General features: G+C 40.5%; 1 protein-coding gene and 1 pseudogene across 4 annotated transcripts in view; one reads left to right on the top strand and one right to left on the bottom strand.

Moving 5' to 3' along the window:
* Positions 1-628: 628 nt before the first annotated feature.
* Positions 629-24748, top strand: part of LOC129764910 (nuclear receptor corepressor 1) — a 167435-nt gene continuing 143315 nt past the window's right edge. For 2 of the 4 annotated variants that reach the window (XM_055764548.1, XM_055764545.1), the window contains exon 1: positions 629-1230. The gene's annotated coding sequence lies outside the window, so the exon portion shown is untranslated. Of the gene's footprint in view, positions 1231-1311; positions 1329-1353; positions 1685-24748 lie in introns of those variants that run through there. The other 2 variants (XM_055764546.1, XM_055764547.1) reach the window with 2 other exon arrangements.
* LOC129772285 (U4 spliceosomal RNA) lies at positions 8398-8478 on the bottom strand (annotated as a pseudogene).

The following is a 24748-nucleotide window of genomic DNA, read 5'->3' as shown; positions in this document are numbered from 1 at the left end:
CAAGATGTTTGAATTGACGAAGCTGATAGTGTGACATTCGTGAGCATGGACTGGACAATAAATGAACATTGTGAACATATTCCGGCTTTGTTAAATAGTCATCTCGCCGAAGCATATCCAACAAAGTGCATTTGTTATCATAGGGTACTCTACGGACCAGGCCAACATTGGTACAGCGTAATCGTTTACACTTGATATGCAGTCGCTTGTTCATTCGCTCTGGCTGCTTACACTTGCCCGCCGTGTTGCTGTCTACCTCGATTATAAAAAAAAAATCTACATAATCAAAAAATAGCCAAAAAACATTCAGAAAAATTCAAAATTTAGCTTTTTAAATTTTTCTTTCGTGACGAAAATTTTGTTATTTTGGTATTTTTTTAATTGGAACATTGCTAGCAACTTTGTCGCTGACTTTACAAGCAGTTGCGTATTTTCTGTGCTCTCTGCCGTGCAAAACCAAGCATGGGTGTGTGTGTGTGCGTGAGGAAAGATTCGTTTTTGGGAATGGAAAACAGCAGCAGCAACAATGGGCACGAAGTAGTAGTGGAATCAGAGACGGGTATGGAGAAAAGAGAGAGCTTGATGAGAGCGAATGAACCAGCGAGAGCAAAGTGAGTTTTGATGTTCAGAAAAAGAAAATGGCCGCCGTCGCGTGTGTGTACATCAGCACTTTGGTAGCGCTCTTGGCATAGACGTTTTTGTTTTTCCACGTAATTTTTCACCTTCTAAGCGCGGTTCATCGACACGGACGGGGTAAAAGATTTCTGTTTCTACTGTGATTTTTCGCGTATGTTCCGACGTTCCAGGAGTTATGTTTATTGGACAAGCAGAAGCTCGGAAAAATAACCTCTCGTCTCCGGAAGAAGCAAGAAAAAGTGTGCTCCCTGTCGCATCCGGAATAATCGGTGTGCTGTGAGTTTCAGTCAGTTTTTCTCCCTTTGATTTGCCTGTAGCATTCCTTTTTCCGTTTTGATGGATTTCAATTATTAAACGAGTGCGATATTTCGTGGGGCTAAGCCCAGATGAGAAGAATTTAGTGTGGCAGCGCTAAATACTGCATGCGTTCAATTTTCATTCTGGGAAACGAACGTGATTGTGGACGAGAAAGGAGAGGCGAATTAGAAAAGAAGAATATTGCAGCAGCAGCAACAGCAACAACAACGGTATAGCAGCAGCAAGCAGAAGAAGAAAAAGCGAATTCTGTGTCTACTTTGCGATCGAGAGGAAGAAGTGAGTGATGGGGTTTTGGCAATTGTGGCTATTTTGAGGCTGAAAAGATCTAAAAAGTGCTTTCAAAAGTTCTGTAATATCGTGGAGGTGTTAACCAGGTTCACAAATAATAGCAAATGTTCCGAAATGATCTGAATATGTGCTTGCATATGGTGTGAGAAGTGTGATTTTCGTGTCTCTTCAAATGTGGCTCAAGTGCAATGGCTGAGGCGAGTTTTTTCCACCTTAGTATCACACTCTGATGGATAGAATTCAGGATATAATACGGTATTAACAGATGAACAATCCTAGTGTGCTGTGTAAAAAAACGTCGTCAGATAATTGGTGTGCAAATTCTGCTCGGTACGGTATTATAACGTATGTGTATGTATGGGTCCACTTAGGTCCATGTGATTGACTACGCATTCGACTGTAATTAGGTCGACTCGATTCTGAAATATATTTCAAATGCGAGGTAAATAATCTTTACAGAAATCGTCGATCATTTCTCATGAATAATAGGGAAAAAATGAATTCGTCACGAATCCGAGATGATGCTCGATTTGCTCTCGGTTCATTTGGGAATAGCTTTAATTACGCAATGTTTAGTGACAAAATTCAATATTTCACGTGATTTTCGTGCAGTTAGGATGAAGTAGATTCGATTGAAAATCGAACTATGGCAAACCTACTGTTTCAATTTGGTAAATTAATGACTATTGTGTTTCCGGAGAACACAATTTTTAGGCCAGTGAAAATGTGATCTTCCATGAAACCGATTCGACTTGCCAAGGTGTATATTAGCTGGAAATAATGATTCAAATAATATCTTAGTTAAATCCATGCTATTTTAGTTCATGCAGTATTTGGTGCTGCTATACAAAATTTTTCTCAACTGGGCGATTGAAGATTGTGATTTGCATTTTCCGAAACAAACATTGATATATTCGTAGGTTCAAAATATAGGGATGTGTTTTTCAACTGAACCACTTTCTATGAAGGTATATAAACCCACCTATTAATACAGCTACAGTCTACTGCGTCATTTATGAAAATATAAATAAATACGACAGCAATAGTATTAATACACGCCCCACGCGGTCGGGATTCTTCTGACTAGGTTTTGAGCAGCCATAATCTATCAATAAGACATAATATGAATAGTGTTTCACGTGTTTATGCTCAAATCCGGACACACAAAATTTATTACTCAGAATTTGAATGTTTCACTTGATAATCTCAGGTCTACAGGAGGACCATCTTCGGGAATTCTTCGGACAAATGGTCAAAAAAAAAAATCAATATTCGGGATCTTTCTGTGAATCTAGAAACTATTCAATAAGCAACCACGAGTTTGTGCTCTTGTTATTAATATATCTCAGGAATCAAATTAATTTAGTACTGTGCTTTACCCCTAATTAAACATCTAGTGAATTGGACAGACCTGTAATGAGATACGAATAATTGAACATTTGATACTCTAATTGGACATTTTAGTAAACATCATTTGTGCAAGTTTATACAAAAAAAATAGGAGTGTTCTTCTTTTCCTTTGTTTACGGAGACTTTAAATCCAACGATTCATTCGTTTTCGACTGAGTAGTGTTTTCAACAATTTTTCATCTATTTTACTAGATTATGCATTTTGCACGCTTTGCTAATCGTTATCTGTTAGAAATTCAATTTTTTCCTGTTTTAACTTGTCTTTCACATTGTGTTTTGTTTGTTGATATGTCCAATAACAGGTCACAATCGCCTCTAATGCTACACTGAGTGGTGCCTCGGTACTAGGATTGGACGATTTTGGATCGTTATGTAAATGATCGATATTTTCCTTAACAATTTCCTATATTTTGGATAGATTCTTTGTATTCCGAATAATAGCAAAAAACGATCTTTTCTTTCGATCTTCCATCGGATCATCGGGTTAAGCGGAGGCATTCTTTTCTAGAATTATGACTGCTACCAAGATTTCGACTAAATCTCAGGCACGGTTGGATTTTATGGGGTTATTGTCAGCGAAGTTATGGATAAATATCAGTGGTTGAATTTCTAATAATAATTTTTCATTAATTTATTTAATTAAATAAATGCATGATGGTACAAGATGAATGCCCTGGAAAATACAGTTTTTGTGGGTTTTATTTTTCGTGACCTTCATGGTGAGGATCAAAATAAAATGCCTTTTAGTCCGATAAGTACTTAGCCTCATCGCCCGATGGTGTCAGTATCGCAAGAGAGATTACTTATCGTGTAGTACATTTTCGCAAACGGCTACTGTCAAAATTTCAGCCGAATCGGACTCGAAGTTTTGTTTTGATCGTGTGTGGAAGCGGGCGTGTCCGCGGATTTTAGATAATAGAAAAAAAAAGGAAACTGCCGTCGTCACGGTCAAATTGGTCGAATTGCACTATTTGCACGAATTGTATTCTACAGATTTGGGCACGTGCTACTTTTTTTTTGTTTCCAAACTTGAAAAAGTTACTTGCCGGGCAGAAATTTGAGTCGAATGATCGCCGCCACGGAGGCCTACTTTGCAGACCTCGAGAAACGTATTTTTCAGACGGATTAAAGAAGTTGGGGAGCATCGCAGGGTCAAGTGTATCGAGCTAAAAGCAGACTATGTTGAGCGCCCCTTTTCCAATTTTTTTTTATTTATTGTAGGCTAAGTACTAGAACAAATAATAAATTGCAAGAGAGCATTCGATTTTTCAAATATCGATTTAAGGGGGTATTCTAGTGTAGAGACACGAATTTCGGACGTTTTTTCGAACTCCGTAAAAATAAAACAAAGAATATTTTTACTATCCATTATATCATTATTCGTTTATCTATCTTTCAACAATAAAACAAAAATAGGACAGAAAAAAAATATTCATAATTAGAATAGTTACATGCTGGTGAAGTGAGGGTGTTCAAAAAAAAGTTGTGCTATGGCGTACACGATTCCAGTCCTTCTGGTTATCTGAAACAAAAAAATCGAACAGATTCTGAATCAGTAAAGATGTCGCTATGGCATGAACCTCGGACAAGTCAAAAACATGGGTTTTAACAAAATGGCGGCCTTTTGAAAACAAAAATGCTGTTTAAAACGTTTTTTTTGCGTTTACCGATTTTTTAAAAACAGTAAAATTAAAAAGTTATAATTTTTTATTGGTTCATGCGATAGAGAGATGTATGCAGATTATTTTCATATAAATTTGACATAAATCGGTTCAGTAGAACTTGAGATATCGTGTACGCCAGTTAGAAAAAAACTAGTTCCGAGAGAAACGCGTTTGAAGTTCATTGTGATGGCCGTAACAGGTTAGATACCACATCACTAAGATGGCTCTAACTAGGTAAATAATAGGATTTTCGATAAGTCCTTTCTAGAGTATATTCTTGAATGCCTAAACTACAGAAATATGGTAAAAAAAAATTTCGATTTTTTCAGATTTCTAGACTTTTGAGCTTTGTTAAGGGGGTATTCTACCCCTTAACAAAGCTCAATTCTTTGGTACCAATTTAATCAGTGAATCGATCCCTACGCCGTTTAGAAAATCGATTCGCTCTTTCTAAGAGTTCATTGTTCATTTAAGTTCATTTTTTAATAGAATCTAAATGTGTACCCTCTACGCTAACGGGTTCAAGCACATTTCAACAAGGTACCTATTAGCTTCAGGAAAAAGTTTTGTTGATTTGAATTTGGTGCTTGGAAATTGTTTAAATTCTATATACAACGGATTGACACATGGTTCACTCTGTCTGCACATTATATAGAGTAATATCTGGTCAGCTTACCGACAGCAATGAGTAACAGTAAATACACTCGAAATGCACTGCAGTGCATAAAACTTAGAATCCGATGATGTGTAGAACGAAGAGTCCCCTGATACAGAAAAGTCCTAAAAATCGTCGAGAAAATCTTCCATTTCTCGCTTTCAACAATGCGTGACATTTTTTTACATTCGCCCACATGGTCCGTTCTGACTGCATACGAAATGCTTAATTTAATGCAATCGATAACATGATTTTTTTAACTTTGCGACTTGGTTCCCTCTGACTTAACACCGACCAATTTGAAGCGAAGGAATCGAGGCTAATAGATGAAGACGAGGCGCCCAGAGAGATGCAGCCTTGATGGACGAGAAAATTAAAATGCTCGAAAAGGTTTATGAACATAATACGATTAATTCACATTCTCATCTCTTATGGCATCCAATAGAAACATTCTTATCTTTGAAGAAAAATAGTTGTTGGTTGAACTTTAGATCCAATATACGGTTCGAAATAAGTCCTTAAAATAAATCAAGGCTCTGGAGTAAGAATGGGACGCATTTTGATGAAAAAAGAAAAAACTTGAACAAATTCACATATCTTACTAAATCGCATAATGAGCTTTAAAAACATGATTGCCTAATTATTGTTTATTCTGATTGTTCAGATATGCGGATGAGATTTGATCCATGCAGCTTAATTACTTAATTTGACTTACATTGAATTAAATGTAGAATTTCAATTGCTTAGAAGGGTCGCATTATGGATTTTTGGTTCAACTTAGAAACTTATCAAAAAGGGTATCCGGGAAACAATAAAGTAAAAACCTTTTCGCAATTCGAATTTTAAAAATCAATTTTAACTAACGACATAGTGTCATTAAATTTTCATTTTTGAGAGTCGGGAATATTGTGAAATCATGCGGGAAAAAGTCGGGAATTCTAAAACTGAAATCGAGTGGCCACCCTGAGATCGAAGTTTTTCTAAAGATCGCCCAATCCTAGTCAACATCATACAAAAAAACGCCGAGCAAAAAAAAGTTAATTTGTTCTTAATGACGTTGTAAGCAAACTAAATGTTAGATCGCACTCAGAATTGTCATCAAGATCACTAACTAAAATTCAAAATTATAAATTCTCGGTACACTCTGTCCAACTTCTATAAGACCAGGTGAGGATCTTGCTGCTTTATGTCATTGCAAACAATGCTTCAATTTATATTCTAGTGTGTAGGTATTGATGGCTACCATACACTGCATGTTTTCATATGTACAAATGTTTTTGTATTTTTCAAGTTTCTATAAGACCAGTTACATTTTTCGTTGTTATAGTTGTTTTGATGAATAAATCTGGAAAATGCCGAAGGAAAAAGTGTTCATGGAAAGAGAAGAAAGAAAATCGATGTATTTCACAAAAAAATCAGGAAGTGGGTTATATCGGTGGTATAACCGCAAGGGTGACGTAGGACTATCGTTAATTTAGTGATCATTTGTTTGAAATTGCATCTGAATCAATTCTTAATGAATGGATGAATGAATGAATTGCAAGATTGCTGTTCGTTCTTGTAAATCTGTGAGCGGATGAGTATATGTATGAAATTATCATATATATTTAGAAAACTTCAATTGAATTCTTTCAAAGTTGTGAAGTGGTCCTGAAAAGAACCGGTTTGGTGTCATGCGGACCTGAAATGAGTGATTGCCGGATGGTTTGATTGGTGAGCCCATGTACGGATCTGAAACGAAACAATTAGTAGAAATAAAGTTATAACAAGATCTATGTAAATGTGTGTGTATGGGTATGTGTGTGTGGTGGGTGCTCTGAAGCATCAAACGGAACCAATTTTCGATACGGGTACTCTCTTGGTCGCCTTCTTTTCTCCTGATGGATCGGCTCTTTTGCGCTCCCTCACAGTTCGAAACAAACTGAATGCGTTTCAGGTCAGGTCAGGCCAGGTGATGAAACCCTCGATCCCTCGATCCCTCAATCCCTCGCCATCCAGCTCGTCCAGCTCGTTCAATAACGATGTTGTCTTGTCGATGTCCTCACGAAAAATGAATGCGTTTCACCACCAGAATATCGCTTAAGTATGGTTGTTGTCTGAATGCGTTTCAGGAATCTTCTCGATGCTGGATGACATCCAAACGAGAAAAGTTCCGCGCGTGTATGTGTGTGTGTGCGGCGGCTGCTCCGATGTTTCAAACGGAACCGTTTGTGGCATCACTCTCTTCCTGATGGATCCCTTTCTGGCCTAAGGTGCATCAAAAGTCTCTTGGTGACACCATTCATCAGCGCTTTCATGATGAACTTCACCACCAGCTCCACCACAGCAGCGACAACATGCTCTAATCACTGCTCAATTATAACTGAGTGGACTTCCGAGCGGCGCTCGCTTATATACCGATTGGTGATCTAATAGCCTGTTTTGAAAACAATTTTAAGGCTATTGAAACAAGTTTTTGGATGAAAAAGTAACAAGTATATAACACGTAGACATTTTATGTTTCGAATGAAGTGTTTTTCATACCATTTCGTTCAGTTATTTAGAAGCTATTAACGCTCAAAATCTCGGTCTCCAGTGTAACGCTTTCGTTTTCGAAACTTTGATTTTACACCCCGGTATAGAAATGAAAGACGTAGTCCTACATCAAAAAATTGGTATCAGAGAAATTGCTCGTCGGATTGGACGATTCTATCAAGTAGTGCTCAATTATTTAATTAATCCTCAAGGATACGGTAATAAGGAGAGAGCTCCACGTAAATCGAAGCTCTCTGACCAGGATAAACGGGGAATAGCTAGAATAGCTTCGAATACCTCAAAATCGTTTATGCAAATAAAAAAATACTTCAATTGAATTGTTACTCGGGTGACAAATTCGTCAAGTTTTGGTAAAAAATCCTCACATGAAGAGGACTTAAAAGATTAAATCTCCTCATCTCACACCTAGAGGCGAATGAACTGAAAAGTTTAAAGCTTCTTTAATCCAACATCATCATCTTACACCATCTCAAATCGGAAGACGTCTGAGTTTTGCCAAAGCTCACATGAACCGACAGTGAGACATGGTATGTTATGACAAAGAATTTTTCCAAAAGAAAATATTTTGCTATATACCATAGCGAAAAGTTTTTCAATGTATAGGGTATCTTCATTGACGAAAAAAAATGTGATGGTCCTGATGGTTTCAACGGAGTTTCAAGGAATAGTATTTTTCAACCAAGAATTTTGGTGGAGGCTCGTGCATGGTTCGGGTGGGATTCTGCGCAACCGGAAAGCTAAAGATAGCCTTCACATCATTCAAGGATTATAAACATGTTCTGAAATCCTCTCTCTTACCGTTTTAGTGTGGATATCGTCACAAAAAATGATGGATGGGTTATACTTATGATATAACCGCAAGGTTGACGTATGACTGCCGTTGGCTTAGTAATCATTTGTGTTTTTTTCAATTAGCAATAATCGCACCTCGGATGTTCCTCATTGGGTACGACATCGCTGCTGCGCAGAGCTATCTTTAGTATGTATTGATTAAACTAGTGAATGAATTCAATTGCAAACAGATTCCAATTCAGGTCAATTCATGCACTATGGTAGTGGTTATAGCTGCAAATAGTTATCAACATTTTGCCTAATCATCAAACGGTATGCGGTAGAAGTAGGAATAGCGCATAATAGCGCTCTGATATTATGATTTAGGAAGTCACCTTCCTAAATCATAATATCAGAGCGCTGACTAGCCGACCTTGGCTCTTGCAGATGTGTCTCCAAAAATTGTGTTAAAACATTGTTTTTATTGTGATTTTTTTCTCAATTTGAATGTTGCATGCATCAATTTTATGAATCCTAGTTTGAGTGTTATCGAGTGTCAAGGATTTGTGTAGTTTTTAATTTAAAAATCTGTGGTATTGTTGTGTATTGAGGTGGATAGGCATAATTGTATTGATTCTGCCGAATGTGAATTCGTCATTGTGTTGGACAGTTGCAATTTATTTCGTTCCACTTTCCGATTATCTCGACACTAGTTGAGCCGTCTTGTACACATCTATACACCTAATAGATTGCGTGCAAGTTATGGCACCTTGTACACTACTATACAACCAATAGATTGTGTGCAGGTGTGTGGCTTCCATGTGCATAAACTTGACGTGGAATAAGGAACAAATAATAAGCACCGTCCAATCTGTTTATGAATTTTTGACAACCAAAACTTTGATGGATTTCACTATATACAAATAGAAGTTTCAATAAATACTCAATTTTTCGATGTTTTAACTGTGTATCGTCCACCCTCGTTTGACTTTAATAAATTTTATGACTTCTTAGAGAATAGACTAAATTTGTCAAAACAAAGACCATTTTTTATTGTAGGTGATATAAATGTTCCTGTGAATCTGTCTAATAATAATACTGTGTTACGTTATAGCAACCTCCTTCAATCATTAGGTTTCTTGTGTTCAAATACATTCACTACACGTACAGCAAGTAATAACATCTTAGACCATGTTGTGTGTAAAATTATAGACGCGCCGAACATTCGCAACGATACTGTGTTTTCCGATCTCAGTGACCATTCACTGATAGTGTCGTCATTCAAAATGCATGGTCCCAAAGCGAAAACTAAATTGAATAAGACAATAATTGATCACAATAAATTGAACGCATGCTTCTCTAATTTCTTAAATACAGTGACTTGCGGAGAAAATGTCGACGAGTGTCTTGCTAATATCTCGTCGACATACAACTCGATGCTATTGGAATGTTCCAGAACCATCTCGGTAGAGGTCAATACTAAGGGTAATTATTGCCCTTGGATGACCTACGATCTATGGAAATTGACAAAAATCAAAAATCGATATTTAAAGAAATTAAAAAGACGGCCTAGCGACTCCCATCTACGAGAATTGCTAAATCACGTATCGAAGAAGACACAGGTTGAAAAATGGAAGAGTAAAAAAGTATATTTCGAACAAATGTTGAACAGTACGAACCAATCCAATATGTGGAAAAAATTAAATTCTATTCTTGGACGTTCCAAAGAAAAACCCCAAACTAGACTAATTCATAATGGTAGGGAATTTGAAAGCGACAACGAAATATGCAACATTTTTAACAACTATTTTTCGAACATTGGAACTCAGTTGTCCAGCGCAATCCCTAAAAATAATGACAATATTTCTCTTATGAATTCCCAACCCGTCCGAAATACGATATTTTTGTTTCCCTCAACCCAAGCTGAGGTGCTGCTGACTATAAGTGAGTTGAATAGCAAGAAGAGTTGCGGTCCTGATAACATTCCAGTAAGTGTCATAAAAGGGAATTCAGCCGCATTCTCAATTATTTGTTCAGATATATTCAATAAAATGCTGTCTACGGGAATTTATCCAAGGTGCCTGAAAGTAGCTAGAGTTGTGCCAATTTTTAAGTCTGGTGATTCTACGAATCCGAGCAATTACAGACCCATTTCAACACTATCTGTAGTAAATAAAATAATTGAAAAATTGCTTGTGAAGAGATTTCTCGAATTCCTGAATAAAAACAATGTTTTTTACAAGCTTCAATATGGATTCAGGCGTGGGTGTAGCACTACAACTGCCGTCACTGAACTTGTGGATGAAATAATTGAAGGAATCGATCGTAAAATGATTGTCGGAGCACTGTTTTTAGATCTCAAGAAGGCTTTTGATACAATTGATCATAAAATATTATTAAAAAAACTAAATACTTATGGTATCCGAGGAAAAGCCAACGACCTTGTACGAAGCTATCTCTCCGATAGACAGCAATACGTATCTTTGAATAATGCCAAAAGCAACCTGTGTTCAATAAACGTTGGTGTACCCCAAGGCAGTAATATCGGACCTCTGTTATTTCTATTGTACATCAACGATATCGGGAACCTGCCACTTATAGGAACTGCTAGGCTTTTTGCTGATGACACAGCATTGTTTTACCCGTGCTCAGATGTCAAAAATGTAGTTTTAAACATTAAAAAAGACATGACTGTTTTGTGTAAATATTTCCAAGCAAATTTATTGTCACTCAATTTATCAAAAACCAAATACATGGTTTTCCACTCTCCAAGGAAAAAAATCCCCATTTACCCTGACCCCGCAATTATGGATGTTTCAATTGGGAGAGTGACACACTTCAAATATCTTGGGGTTCTGTTAGACGTAAACCTATCGTGGATGTATCATATAAATTATCTTGAAAAAAAAATCTCCTCCCTTTGCGGGATTTTGAAAAGAGTATTCACTTTTGTACCACAGAGAGCTCTAATCAATTTTTATTTTGCATGCATTCACTCTCAACTGCAGTATGGTATAATAGTGTGGGGTCATGCATGCAAAACAAGACTTAAGAAGCTTCAATCATTGCAGAATAGATGCTTGAAAATAATATATAGGCTACCGACTCTACATCCAACTTTGGAATTATACTCTGACAACCCTAATTGTATACTGCCTCTTATCGGACTACGAGAACTTCAGACTTGTAAACTTGTACATAGTGTTATTAATGACAATAAATCCCACCACAACCTAGAAATCCCTACAGCAAACCACCGACACAGCACACGACAAGCCCAGAATTTAGTACGAAGTCGAGCAACGACTAGTATAGGCCAGCATCGCATTCTATTCTATGGACCGTCTCGTTTCAATGTATTACCGTCTGAAGTCCGACTTATCACACGCTCTGACCTCTTCAAAAAGAAATTAAAGGAACATCTAAAATCGACAATAAACGCTTTCATAATTTGAACAACGAACAAGCATAACAATTCCTGTAATAACTCTCCATGTTCACAAATTCTTTCTCTAAGTACGAGTGCCAGTTCTATTCATTGTTAATGTTTTCCTAATTATTGATATTATGTTGTGTTGTAATTATACTTGGATCCCTTAAAAGAAATTTATTTTTCACTGGGATCCAAACATCGTCCCTTTTATGTCTTCCCGTTCACCCTTTGGCGTCCCTTTCTTTGTGTGTTTTGTCTTTTTTTTCAATTTAATAAATGGTGCCCAACTCCAGGAAGCTCATAACAGAGTTTCTTCGAGATGGGGGTGAGCGGAGGGAAAAAAAAAAAAAAAAAAAAAAAAAAAAAAAAAAAAAAAAAAAAACCGCCAAAGTTTCTGCTCACTGCGAACAGCATCACATCATCGCAGAAGAGCAGAAAGGATGCAGGAAAAATACGCATGGCTGCAAAGACCAGGCCATCATCGACGCAGCCATAGTCGGCCAGGCGGTTTATAACCAGCGGAACCTAAGCATGGCCTATATCGATTACAGGAAGGCTTATGACTCCATACCTCACTCGTTTCTCGTCCGGGTATTGGAGCTCTACAAAATTGATCCCTTCGTCGTTAGGTTCCTGCAGCATGCGATGAGGCAGTGGAGTACGTCTCTGCACCTCAGTGATGGGGAAAATGTGTTGCAGTCTAGAACGCTGCAGATAAAGAGGGGGATATTCCAAGGCGACTCTTTCAGCCCGCTTTGGTTTTGTCTGGCATTGAACCCCCTCAGTAGGACGCTCAATAGAAACGGTCATGGCTATAAAATAAGGTATGGCGACGGCGCCCACGAAGAAGTGACCCATACCTTCTACATGGATGATCTCAAGGTCTACGCTGATTCACGTCAGCGTCTAGGTGTAGCTATCCGGGTTGTCGAAGACATAAGCAGGGACATTTGCATGGAGTTCGGCCTCGACAAGTGCCGCTGTGTCCATCTGCTGAAAGGGCAGCTTACCGAATCCGGAGGTTACGAGGTCTATGACGGCGAGTTCATAAGAGACATGGTTCGTGGCGAATCCTATAAATATCTTGGATTCCGACAGCTCACCGGGATTCGCCACTCCGACATCAAGACGGAGCTGCGAGACAAGTTCTTGAGTCGAGTGAACTGTGTCCTGAGGACTTTCCTCAACGCGGGGAACAAGGTACGCGCGATCAACACATTCGCGGTTCCCCTGCTGACCTTCAGTTTTGGTGTAGTCAAATGGAGCAAAACTGACCTAGAGGACCTTGAGAGGAGGATGAGGAAAGCATTTAAAGAGGCCGGAATGCACCATCCTCAATCGGCACTGGAGAGAGTTTCACTGCCACGCAAAGAAGGGGGACTTGGAATAGTCGACATATCTGCACTGTGTGTTGCCCAGGTACGACAACTGCGCGAGTACTTCGCAGAACGCGCCAACCAAAACGCGCTATACCGGGCTGTCTGCGCCGCCGACAGAGGATACAGCGCTCTGCACTTGGCGCAAGCGGAGTACCAACTCAACTGCAATCTGCAGACAGTGGAGGAGAAGATTGCAGCTTGGAAGCAGAAGGCAGTGCATGGTGCCCACCCCCATCAACTGGACCGGCCACACGTCGACAAGGCCGCATCTAATCTGTGGCTAACGCGTGGTGAACTCTCTTCAGTAGTAGAAGCCGACATGATAGCCATCCAGGACAGGATAATGCCGACGAGAAACTGCAGGCGGTACGTCTGGCATCAAGACGTTGATGACATTTGCCGGATGTGTCATCAACCAGGTGAAAACATAGAGCACATTATGGGAGGCTGTCCCGTTTTGGCCAACGCAGCCTACACCGAGCGCCACAACAACGTGGCCCGTATTGTTCATCGACAACTGGCGCTCCAATGTGCTCTACTGGAAGACAACGTACCAAACTACCGGTACCTGCCTGCACCTGTCCTGGAAAATGACCGTTTCAAGCTGTACTGGGATCGCACTGTTCTGACCGACCTCTCGATCCACCACAACCGGCCAGATATAATGGTTTACGACAAGAGCGACCGCAAAGTCACCATCATCGATGTCGCTATTCCACTGAACCAGAATCTGGAGGAGACCCACGGTCGCAAAATCTGCAAGTACCGACCATTGGCCGTGGAGCTCAAGGAACTGTGGGGGCTAAGGGAGGTCCCAAGAATTGTTCCAGTCGTTCTCTCTGGAACTGGAATTGTCCCGAAGACACTTCTGGAAGCGCTAAAGGTGTTGAATATGGAGAAGGAATTGGCCGGCATCCAAAAGTCGGTCATCCTTAGCACCTGCGCGATTGTCCGACAATTTCTCGGTCAGGACTGAAACAGCACGAGCATGCAGATACGTGCATTCCGCAGAGCCTAGTCCCCCTTTGGCATTCAGAAGCCCGGGGGCAGGTGAAAATTCTGGCTAGGTTCGCCTAGTTAAGAAGTGAGATAAGTCTGCCAAAAAAAAAAAAAAAAAAAAGCAGAGCAAGCGATGTGTCGAGACGAAGTTCAGTACGGCTGAGCAATTCATTCGCGAGTGGGGCACGCGAATCAGCACCAGTGGAGGCCACAGTACAACAACCCCCTGAGCCGGAAGATCCACAGCCAGATCAACAACTACTACGCGATCTGGTCTTCCATTACGACGAGGCGATCTCACAGTTCCGCGACACGGACCCTTTGTCGCGCCCCAGGATCCCGAAGTTGCAGCATTCCCGCAGGCTGACAAGTGCAGTAAAGCTCATGAACGAGCACGTTCTTCCGCTGCACTTGGTTGATGCTGAGAACATGGAGGAGCTGCAACTGAAAGTTTACTGTGCTGCTGTGGCGACCGCCAAAAGTTTAGGATACCGTATTAGGCCAAGAGGCGGACTGCTCCAACATCTCCGTGAAAGGCGTGAGCCTCCATGGCGAAGGAGATTGGAGCAACGGATCCTAAACAAGCGCGCCGCAATTGGAAGACTGATGGCGTACAAAAGAGGCAGCAGATCGGCGAAATTATGTCGCCAAGTTGCTGTGATCGTGCGGCCTACTGAACTTCGCCAGCTGGGAGCTCACCAGCTGACGGAAAAACTCGACACACTGGTACAGCAATTGAGCGTCCTAACTAAACGGCTGAAACGTTACTCTGACTCTGCAAAGCGCCAGGAACAAAATCGGATGTTCAGAGATAACGAAAAAGCGTTCTACGACCACATTAGCGACGAGAAGCCCGACTACCGCGAAGGTTTGCCAGATATTAGCGATGTGACGAACTTCTGGGCTGGTATTTGGGAGACCCCAGTAGAACATCGCGACGGGCAAATGTGGTTAAGACGGGAGGAGGAGAGTTGTGGTGAAATTGGAGAGATGCCAGCTATCATCGTCGGAGAGAACGATGTCCGCGAAGCCTCGCGGTACCTGAGGAACTGGGCAGCACCGGGCCCCGATGGTGTCCAGAACTTTTGGCACAAGAAGCTGACCGTCGCACATCCAAAGATAGCTGAGTGCTTCAACAAGGTGCTACGTGACCCACACAACCTTCCTGAATTCGCCACCCGTGGCGTCACCTTCCTCCTCCCGAAAGACAGCAACACATTGAACCCATCAAAGTACAGACCGATAACGTGCCTATCGAGTCTGTACAAAATACTGAGCAGCATAATTACCGCCAAAGTTTCTGCTCACTGCGAACAGCATCACATCATCGCAGAAGAGCAGAAAGGATGCAGGAAAAATACGCATGGCTGCAAAGACCAGGCCATCATCGACGCAGCCATAGTCGGCCAGGCGGTATATAACCAGCGGAACCTAAGTATGGCCTACATCGATTACAGGAAGGCTTATGACTCCATACCTCACTCGTTTCTCGTCCGGGTATTGGAGCTCTACAAAATTGATCCCGTCGTCGTTAGGTTCCTGCAGCATGCGATGAGGCAGTGGAGTACGTCTCTGCACCTCAGTGATGGGGAAAATGTGTTGCAGTCTAGAACGCTGCAGATAAAGAGGGGGATATTCCAAGGCGACTCTTTCAGCCCGCTTTGGTTTTGTCTGGCACTGAACCCCCTCAGTAGGACGCTCAATAGAAACGGTCATGGCTATAAAATAAGGTATGGCGACGGCGCCCACGAAGAAGTGACCCATACCTTTTACATGGACGATCTCAAGGTCTACGCTGATTCACGTCAGCGTCTAGGTGTAGCTATCCGGGTTGTCGAAGACATAAGCAGGGACATCTGTATGGAGTTCGGCCTCGACAAGTGTCGCTGTGTCCACCTGCTGAAAGGACAACTTACCGAATCCGGAGGCTACGAGGTCTATGACGGCGAGTTTATAAGAGACATGGTTCGTGGCGAATCCTATAAATATCTTGGATTCCGACAGCTCACCGGGATTCGCCACTCCGACATCAAGACGGAGCTGCGAGACAAGTTCTTGAGTCGAGTGAACTGTGTCCTGAGGACTTTCCTCAACGCGGGGAACAAGGTACGCGCGATCAACACATTCGCGGTTCCCCTGCTGACCTTCAGTTTTGGTGTAGTCAAATGGAGCAAAACTAACCTAGAGGACCTTGAGAGGAGGATGAGGAAAGCATTCAAAGAGGCCGGAATGCACCATCCTCAATCGGCACTGGAGAGAGTTTCACTACCACGCAAAGAAGGGGGACTTGGAATCGTCGACATTTCTGCACTGTGTGTTGCCCAGGTACGACAACTGCGCGAGTACTTCGCAGAACGCGCCAACCAAAACGCGCTATACCGGGCTGTCTGCGCCACCGACAGAGGATACAGCGCTCTGCACTTGGCGCAAGCGGAGTACCAACTCAACTGCAATCTGCAGACAGTGGAGGAGAAGATTGCAGCTTGGAAGCAGAAGGCAGTGCATGGTGCCCACCCCCATCAACTGGACCGGCCACACGTCGACAAGGCCGCATCTAATCTGTGGCTAACGCGTGGTGAACTCTCTTCAGTAGTAGAAGCCGACATGATAGCCATCCAGGACAGGATAATGCCGACGAGAAACTGCAGGCGGTACGTCTGGCATCAAGACGTTGATGACATTTGCCGGATGTGCCATCAACCAGGTGAAAACATAGAGCACATTATGGGAGGCTGTCCCGTTTTGGCCAACGCAGCCTACACCGAGCGCCACAACAACGTGGCCCGTATTGTTCATCGACAACTGGCGCTCCAATGTGCTCTACTGGAAGACAACGTACCGAACTACCGGTACCTGCCTGCACCTGTCCTGGAAAATGACCGTTTCAAGCTGTACTGGGATCGCACTGTTCTGACCGACCTCTCGATCCACCACAACCGCCCAGATATAATGGTTTACGACAAGAGCGACCGCAAAGTCACCATCATCGATGTCGCTATTCCACTGAACCAGAATCTGGAGGAGACCCACGGTCGCAAAATCTGCAAGTACCGACCATTGGCCGTGGAGCTCAAGGAACTGTGGGGGCTAAGGGAGGTCCCAAGAATTGTTCCAGTCGTTCTCTCTGGAACTGGAATTATCCCGAAGACACTTCTGGAAGCGCTAAAGGTGTTGAACATCGAGAAGGAATTGGCCGGCATCCAAAAGTCGGTCATCCTTAGCACCTGCGCGATTGTCCGACAATTCCTCGGTCAGGACTAAAACAGCACGAGCATGCAGATACGTGCATTCCGCAGAGCCTAGTCCCCCTTTGGCATTCAGAAGCCCGGGGGCAGGTGAAAATTCTGGCTAGGTTCGCCTAGTTAAGAAGTGAGATAAGTCTGCCAACAAAAAAAAAAATAAGTTCAGTGAGCTGGCGACATGAAGGAATATGCAGTCTTGAATAACCGAGCCAAAGCGTTGCATTTGTATCCGCTTTTGTAGACCGTGTTAGAAAAACGAATTTCGGAGTGTAAAAATGCATGGGGGTGTAAAAGTACTGCCGAGATCTGCAATGCCGATTTTCCCAACTTATTTCTGTGTTGGGAAAACACATTCCGGTTTGCAAAAATGCAAGCGAGTACAAAAGTACTCGCAGCTTGCATCTCATTTGCAATGCCAATTTTTTGAAATCTGTTAGGGAAACATTCCGATTTGCAAAAGCGCAAACGAGTACAAAAATACCCGCTGCTTGCATCTAATTTGCAATATCAGTTTCCTCTGGCTGCATGGTTTTGAAGACTGCGTTAGGGAAACATTCCGATTTGCAAAAACGCAAACGAGTACAAAAGTACTCGCTGCTTGTATCTATTTTGCAATGGCTCCATGGTTTTGAAGTTCGTGTTAGGGAAATATCCATTCATTCCAGCGATGGTATCTCAATCGTTGCGTGATCATAACTGAGTAGATTTCCGAGCGACACTCGCTTTTATACCGATTGGAGTGATTTGAATAGCCTGTTTTGAAGGCAATTTTAAGGCTATTGAAATAAGTTTTTTGATCAAAAAGTAACAAGTATAAAACGCATTTTATCTTTGGAATGAAGTGTTTATCATACCATTTCGTTCAGTTGTTTAGGAGCTATTAGCGTTCAAAATCTCGTTCTCCGGCATAACGCTTTCGTTTTCGAAACTTTGAACTTACACCCTAGTATATAAATGAAAGACGTAGTCCTACGTCAAAAATCACATTCCAACAAAAAAATGCTACTATTCATACCAGCAAGGAAACTAAGCAATGGGTTAAGGACCAAAAACTTAATTTTTTGAACCGGCCGGCTCGCTCTCCAGACTTGAATCTTGTTGAAAATCTTAGGGGGATCCCTGTACGCAGAATCTACACTGAGAGAAAATGGTACACTACGATTGGAGAGCTTAAGGAAAAATATCGAGAAATCCGTTCAGCAGAGTTAGGTAAATAATATTCCAACACGAATTTTACAGGATATTATAGCCGAAATGGCAAGGTTGCCAATTATTGACATGTAAATCAGCCGATCGTTTTGAACTTTTCATTGATAATAAATTTTGAAATGGTCTTATAGAAACTGAACAGCTGGAATTATCATATTTAAGCACAATAAATAAACAAACAACTCTTTTGAACGAAATTAACGTTAACTATACTTTATTCTAAGCATTCAACAATGTATGAGTGTATCTTATTCGAATTCTAATTGTTGTGTTGCAACGAAATAGAACCAGAGTGGTCTTATTGAAGTTGGACAGAGTGTATATATTTGACAGAATGTAGAATCCAAAGCCCCAAAATTTCAAACCCTGACACAAATGGAAAAAATGATGAAATCAACGTAAATATTGAAATTGAATGATTGATAATGGAGAAGACGAGAATGGGGAACTATCTCTCAACGAATATTTATGATTAGCTAAAATTAGTTATCCCTCGTTAATTTATTCTAGACTGTTAGCAAGTCTGCTGACAAATCTGGAAAAACTAACATCGCACCAATACGTTCGTTTATTACACAATTCGAAGAATTTACTTTGCATGTGATCAGCGATATTCGTCTCAACAGCTGGGTGAAGGTGGATCACAATGATGTCAAACGGAATTTTCAATGAGATCATCCAAATACATGATGGACAAGAAAAATATAAATAGTTTTAGTCAGTCATCTAAATCAGCATATCAACAAGAACTTCGCGAAATCATTCGGACGTGATAAATATTTATCATTCACCAGGTATATGAATTTGAAATCTAAATTTGCCAAAAAATGGTTCTAACAGTCAATGTAATCCTTACTATAATGCATTATTGGCAATATTACCTTGTTCGACACCCAGCAGAGAGTTTCAACTCGAAACAAAACATGTTTCACTCTGTAGTACAAGTTTGGAGAGCTTCAAACATGTCGATTTTTGTGCCTGAAATGTTCGACTTGCGACTTGAGCTTCTGCTACCATTTAAAAAAATCGCAGTGCTAAGCATCATAGATAATGGGTAAGTCCAAGAGGAAACAGGGGAATTGGGTAGAATGGCTATGGACGGAAGACTATGTTTGATCTACTATGAACCACCCAACTTGGAGAAACCGTTAATACCGAACGCTATCGAAAACAACTGATAAATTCGTATCGAGCTTTGAGTGGAAAATAACCAGAGTACCAAAGAAAGGCAACACTAGGTTATTTTGTAGCATGATAATGCTCTCCACGCGCTGCAAAGCCGATCAAGGAAAAGATTGAATCATTTGGTTCGCATGGTTCATATTCTTTCATGCGGTTTACTCACCAGAACTATTTGCATCGATGGGACAGGCACTTGCTGAGCAGCGCTTCAATTCTGACGAAAATATGGGAAACTGGTTTACTTCTAAAGAAGAACAGTTCTTTTGGTGTGGTGTCCACAAATTACCAGAAAGATGGGAAAATGTTAGCTATCGATGGAAAATACTTCGAATGAAGTAAAGTTTTGAATGTTGATACTATAAACGTGTTTTTGTTTTAAAATTTCCGATTTCATACATTCCGTTGAATATATGCCGGAAATTTGTGTTTTCATAGAAAATGCTTTATTTCAAATCTAAATTTATATAACCTCCTTCAAGACAGGCCCTTTCTGAAGCAATACACTTTTCCAACGAGCAATTCAGTCTTCGAAACACTTTTTATATCTGTATTTAGGAATCGTTTCTAGTTCACGCAGCGAATTCGTTTTTTATGTCTTCAATGCTGTAAAAACAGGTCCCTCGAAGCGGTAATTTGAGTTTCGTAAATAGGAGAAAGTCACACCTATGTCTCGTCGCCAATGCGTTGGAAGAACGTGGGATCTAAATTTGATCGCTCAAGCATGTCTGCAGCCACTTGATTGCGATGAAATTTTTGAAGAACACTTTTGGCACTAGTTGCGCCGCGACTTCTCTCATGCCCAAAACATTGACCAAAATATGACGAACGGTCCCATAAGGGGCTGTCCACATACCACGTGGGGGGTAGGGGACATGAAAATTTCCACGCTTGTCCATGGTGAGGGGGGAGGAGGTATAGATTAGATCACGGGGACACTAATAATTATTTTGGAAAATATATATATATATCTATTTTTTCTGAATATAAGGCTGTCTGATAGTACTGCGCGGTGGAAATTCTATATTTCTTCATATCGATGAAATTCTTTGCTAAAATTTGTATTCTGAGAGTACTGCATATGAGCTAAGAGCGATCGATTTATTTTCATTGATTTTAAAGAATTTTGCATTATCATTATCGATCAGAATTGGAACGCTTTTATCAGCAGGATTCAGACGTCACCAAAGCATGTTGGAATGTTATTAAAATATACGACGTTTTCGATGTCTTGATTCAGCTTCCGCTCTCAATGTTTATGTTTTTTTAAGAACTCGAACAACAATCCGACCATATCTTCGGACAAGTCTCCCTAGCAACGATGCTCTTCTTCGTTTAATTGTAAGTTTAATTACATTTTGTGGAATACGCTTCTAGTTATTGGGTTGTCTAGCAAGTGCGGGTGCACAACTGATAATAATCGAATCGAAACCCGGATCAAGAATAATCCTCGGTATACGACACATCCATTAGCAAGTTCCTTATGAGTATCTATGTTCATGAGCAGCTGGTGAAGCTTGTAGCTTGATTATGTAAAACGCTACAATGTATGAGTTCTGCAACTTTTGACCGAAAACATTAAATGGATCGCACCAACAACTCGCTTTACAAATGCAATAAAAACTCGCATTTTGAAGCAAACAGTGACATGCGAGGAAGAACATAATCATTTATAACAAAGCGTAAAAAATCTTTGGGGTGAGCGAAATGAACCATCATTGGATATCTCCAAAGCCGGTCTTCACCCGCAGAAAGTCATTCTTTTTATCTAGTGGAATAGGACAGAGGCGTCTCTTCCGCTTGATCAAACCGTTCATAGGACAGGCAGACAATCTCAGAATAAAATGTAAATTATTTCACATTTCTAACATGTATGAGGAATTATTGAAGGTATTTTTTGTGATTTCCATGTTATCCCGAATATCCTTATTATATTTTCTATTTTGGTGGAACTAGAACCCACCGTGAAGAATATAATCTAATAATTACATTTGAATAAACCTCAACCCGCACGCAACACAGCTTTAACGCTACGAAATAAGCAGAAATTACTACCGGGTTCAAACCATTCATCTGAACCCGCCGTCATCCAAACACAGGGCAAACACAGTCAACTACGTATGAAACGATCACTACTACTAATGCGCCGCCTTGCGTAAAATGACGTTTTTGGGTTCAATATTTCTGCTGAACAAAACCGATGCAAACGATGGAAAATACACACTACCATTCTTCAGTGTTTGTTCGTAGTTGTCATTGTTTCCGTTTCTGTTTCTCTTCCTATTCCTGACGTCATTAAAATTTGAGAGAGGGCACGATACCGCGAGAGTACACAGCACCAAACATCCTGAGCGAGCATGATACAAATAAAAGAACGAACCAATTCATTCATGTTAGAGACGAATGAACTCTCAGAGTTTAAAGTCTCTCTAATTCAATTCCTTCCTTCCTTCATTCATGATTTCCCTGAGACGAACCAGCCCAGGAGGCTGAAAGTCTCAAAAATAAAGAAAAAAAAAAAAAAAAAAATTCATGATTTCTGTGGATGTGGTGATATTCTTCGTTGATGTGTGGTTTTAATTCGAGCGTTTTTATCGATTTTGTTCATTCGACAATTTGAACCCGGTACATAAAGTACACGTATGTCTGCTTACGTTGTAGAGACGAATGAACTCCAAGAGTTTAAAATCTTTTTAATCCGTCATCATCATCATCATTGCTTACGTTTCAAAACCTCCGCTGTATTGGCCGGACATGTGGATGCAATATCTGCGTACTTTGGTCTTAATGCTGACAAAATTGTGGCCCAGAGCTATGATGGCGCTACTGTAATGTCCGGACATAAATCTGGTGTGCAAACATTGGTTATTCACTGTCGCGCACACGTATTGATCTTGGTTTTGTTTCACTCGTGCACAAACAACAAGAAAACGTCAAGGTTTTTCAATACGATCTCATCTCTTGCGGCATTTTTCTCGCAGTCGTCAAAACGCAGCGAGACATTGAAGCAATTTATGAAGACCAAAATACCAAATGTTTGCAAAAATAGATGACTCGAGTTATGCACCTATCAATGAATGTTTGGGTGAGATTTACCTTGACGGCAGTGTCTTTGATGCTGTAACTTATACTACATCCAGAGGTCCTCACGCATTCATGCTTGAGTTCAACACTGTATACCTGCTAAAAGTTTTTTCGAATATTTTTGCACATACGGATGTTCTTTATCAGATTTTGCAAAAAAAGGAATTAGACGTAGTCGAATTTTTGCGTATCGTCAAGGCTTGCCTTGATTCAATAGAGGAGCTCAAAGCAGATCATCATTCCGATAGTGCGCTCAAAGATGTAATTGATGTATCTGGCGAAACTATGATTGACAGTAACGTCATCAATTGTCGTCGTTCATATTAAAACACAAAAAAATTGCCGACTTCGATGTCGCATTACCTACTGGGAATTTGAATATGCTTATTTCATATCACTCGAAATTCGATGAAACGAAGCTTTGTAATAATCTTTTTAAATTATAGTCATTATTCCCATTATCGTTGGACAAAACCTGCATCAAACCATCTCCAAAACGGCTAGCCAGAACTATACCGACGGATCAAGAATTATTTGCGGTCGAGATCTGACCAGAAACGGTTATTTGGAATTATGATGATGACTGTGGAAAAAGATTACTATTATGACATAAGTCAGATGTCTTTATTTTATGAGGAATTCATTGAAATCTTTGTGCTCATAGTTGACCGTAGTATTCTTTTGTTATACAGGCAAACCTGTTTTTGGGCGGGTGATAGGGATCGCACAAAAAAATCGTGTTCGCTAAACAATTTGAAAAAAAACTTTTTGTTGTGTGGTGGATAGGTCCCTATGAAAACGCATGAAAAAAAATCCTTCAGAAAATAACCCAAATTCTAATTATTCCATTCATGAACAACATTCGATTTCCTTTTTTCACTTTCATAAGCGGCCTACTCACTTGCACAGATCATAAAATCAACTCTTTGCTCCTGTCAATAAGCTCCTACTGACACCTTAAAAAAAACAAAACAAAACATGAGAATGGGAATTAACTGACACAGTCCCTATGTAGAGCGATAAAATACATATCAAAGATAGTAAAAAATGAGCGAATACTTCATTTTCTTTCAAATACTGCACCAAAAAACAAATTGCACCAAAAAAATCGCATAAAAACTGGTTTTACTGTATATGTATAAATGTTGAAAAATAAAAATGTTAAAATCTGTCATCGCAATACTGTTGTTTTAATGTTCCAAATGAAATTGAACAGGTAGCTCAGTTGGTCACGCGTCGCCTCTGGAATAGGAAAGAAATTCAGTATCATGAGCTTCTACCAAACAACCAATCGATGAAATCCAACAAATCGATAAAACTCAACAAATACTCTGAAATGGCCACGGCGCCCTATTCCAGAATAATGCCAAACATGTCTTTGACAGTTCGCCTAAAATTGTTAGAGTTTGTCTAGGATGCGATAGTCCACCCGCTATCATCAGATATTGCATCTTTTCATTAAAACTTGTTCAGGCCGCTAAGAAAAAATATTTAAGGTCATGAATTTCGACTCACTGTACACAGTGTTTTTGACGAGGAAACAAAGAAGTTCTGCGATGATGGATATTGCAAGATGCGTGAAGGATGACGAAAGATTGTGGCACAAAACGGTGCACATACACAGTGCATTCGAAAAGTTCTGGGACTATTTTTTAAAACAAAGAAAAAACGAGATACTCAAAAGATTAGATATTAGTTTTCTACATATAGGCCTTCTCTTCCCACACAAACTTTTGAACGTTCGTAGAGGTGTCGGAAGGCGCGTTTAAACTGCTCAGCCGGTATGCAGTTCATAATACGCATCACATTTAGTTGAATGTCTGGAACATCGTTAAAACGGTCCCCTTTCAGAGCGTTCTTTAGCTTGGGGATCAAGGGCGAGGTCTGGAGAATAGGGGGATGGGTGATGACAGTCACCTTTCGTTAGGCTAGAAACTGCGCTACCA

This window comes from Toxorhynchites rutilus, chromosome 2 (genome assembly GCF_029784135.1).
Source record: "Toxorhynchites rutilus septentrionalis strain SRP chromosome 2, ASM2978413v1, whole genome shotgun sequence".
NCBI lineage: Eukaryota > Metazoa > Arthropoda > Insecta > Diptera > Culicidae > Toxorhynchites > Toxorhynchites rutilus.
This window is presented reverse-complemented; position numbering and strand designations above follow the sequence as displayed.